Source organism: Oreochromis aureus, linkage group 18 (assembly GCF_013358895.1).
Source record: "Oreochromis aureus strain Israel breed Guangdong linkage group 18, ZZ_aureus, whole genome shotgun sequence".
In the NCBI taxonomy this organism is placed as follows: Eukaryota; Metazoa; Chordata; class Actinopteri; order Cichliformes; family Cichlidae; genus Oreochromis; species Oreochromis aureus.
In genome coordinates, this window is record NC_052959.1 from 13,466,840 (window position 1) to 13,469,657 (window position 2,818).

A 2,818-nucleotide genomic window follows, 5' to 3' on the forward strand; every position below is an offset into this window, starting at 1 on the left:
TGTGCGAGAGAGAAAGGAGAAGAAGAACGTGGGGGAACTCGAGTTTTCAGAATTGCAGGTTTGGTGAGAAAAAGTCTAACGAGCGTCACCAACAAAAACTCTTCTCTTCTCTGTTGAACATTTGAGTTATTTCACTGCATTTTATTCAAGAGGTTTCGTCACCAGTCTGTTGATTTGCCTTTTTTTTTTTGCTTGCGTGCTAAAGCTAGAGAATAAATTAAATGCATTTATGTGCAAAGCATGCTTTGTTTGCAGTGATTGGAAATGGCTCCATGTTTTCCATTTCAATAGCACGCAGAAGAGAGGGGAGGGCTGCTAACAGACAGACATGACATTATGCAAAGCTCCACGAGGGGTGTTTACACTGCTATGAAAAAACAGCCCTTGAACATGTGAAGCATCGCTGGTCGGCGCAGAGAGACAAGAACAGAATGAGGCTGGAAATAAAAAAAGCCAGAAGACCTGGGTGATGAAACCAGGTTAAAACTGGAGTAAAGTAGGTTAAGGAGTCTGTAGATCTAGTAGATCATTTAGTCAGATTTGTCTCACAGTCGGGGAGGCCGTATGAGGCAATCTGAATGAAACACGCTCTATTATCGGGCCAACTAGGGCAAGACTCACCTGCAGCGATAAAGAAATAAAGACCTACTTGTTTCTTCTACTCATTACTGTGTAAAGTTGTGATAAAATAGGTATAAAATAGGTGAGTTACAGGACTGAGAGACACAGTAATGATGTGTAGAGAGAGAAGGCTGAAGGCTGGGTACAGAGGAGCACAGTTACAGGGAAATCTGAGGGTGAGCACTGGCAGAGTAGAATAAAGCAGAGCTAAAGGGGCTTTACACTTTTACACGTCAAATTAATTTACACATTATGCAGCCTGTGAAAACTGTGGTATGTTATCAAAGGCTGCAGGATTTTTAAGACTGATCCCGATAGTTAGTGATTTGAAAATGTGATATTCTGATACATCAGCTGATATTTTTCCTCTCAGACATTTATTGGCTGTCACTGATAGATTGTCATGTTATCGGCTGACAATACTTGCCAGCTGATAAACTGGTCGGGCTCCACATATTCTGTTGTGTTTGGAAGGACACTGTGGCTCAAATCACATGCTTCAGTCCCTATTTTGATGGCATCAGTGAATTCAAACCAGTCCTCCAACTAGATACAGACATATTGATCATGTGACGTAAGCATTCATTAAATTTCATATAGCAGTCTTTCTATAGTAAAAGAGTGAAAGATCAATGTTTGTTAAAATACACTCTTTCACACAGGTTTGAAAAACCTGTTGCCGGGGTACTGAGCTCTGCTCCAGCTAAAGGTGACGACACCTTTGCAAAGACTTCTTCACATGACTGCTTATTTGTAAAACTCCTCGCACAAATGCCCTGCAAGGTTGTGTTCAGGGAACGGACAATCTCTTAATGCAACACGGGTGCATGGATCCATAACAATCAAAAAGTTAAATGTGGTACTCTGAAGACTGGATCAGCGGTATCTTGCTTTGGTTGTGCTTTTCAACTGTTTGACCTCCGATGCTGAGGGACCAGAAGGATGAGGCTAACAGTCTGAGGCTCCTTAGTGTAGTGGTTTACATATTCAGTGCAAAAGACTCCTAGTTTGAGATCTGGAGGAGACAGAAAGCAAGACTTTTATGAAACACTGACATCTCATGTGGTGTGGCATTGTTTGGTGGTAAATCTGTCTTTAGTGTTGAGCAATTAAGATAAAATAGAAAAAAAAGATAAGGATAAAATCAAGTAAAACATTTCAGTCCTGGAGAAGTTCAGTAGGTCACTGTGATCACTGTGTCTCGACTCTAAGTCTTCATCATGGTCTGTCATTTTGTCATATCACTGTTGTTGTGTTAGTTCCTTTGTTACTTCATTCTTAAAGCAACCTAAACATGGAGTTAAAAATAGCCTTTCCAAAGCAGAGCAGCTCTTAGATGCTATTAGAATAATTAAATAACTGATTAAAATATGGATCAAGATAAGGAGAGTAGAATTATTTAGCATTTAATGTAGAAGCTATCCATTTATAAGCTCTCCATTATTTGTGAAATAAAATAATTGATGAATTAAACAATATTAAAGAGAAAATTACTGTTTATTACAACTCAGGTTTTGTTGTTGTATTCAGGAGGTCTTTGCACTATAACACCGTATCCAGTGCACTACTCAAAGAAGCTGTTAACATGTGAAAAAGGCGCAACATTTCTAAAAATGTCAGGTCATCAGAAAGGTTTTAGATAAAGCTATGTTTTTTCCCCCCACATGAAATCCAACTTTAGACTTAAGTCAATAAAATAGTCAGTCTCCTACTTGTGATGGAAATTTACAATTTGGGTTTTTTAAAATAAAAAAATTACATGTTTGTCCATTCACCTTTTTTCTCTTTCCTAAATATTTTTGACCCATACTACCCGTCTGATCATGCCAACAAACTGGATCTATTTAAAGCAAAGATGCAGCATTTTGACACTGCGGGGTAGAAAGAGGAGACCAGAGTTTAGAGCTGAGCAGCAGCAGAACATGGAGTAGTTACATGAAGCAGAGCACATGAGAGCAGAGTGATGAAGAAAACTAAACGAAATAGCAGAATTTATTGTTGCCCCAGTACGAATGGTCATGTCTTTCTCTTCCATGACAGGATCTATTCAGGACCATGCCTACAGTATGCACTTGTCCCTGTGTGTGTGTGTGTATTTCTCTCTGCATATACCGTATGTGTGTTAAGGAGGAGAGCTTTGTGTTTTCAAATCGGTGTGCTATGAATACATCGGCTTCCACAGACACTGGATGAAAGC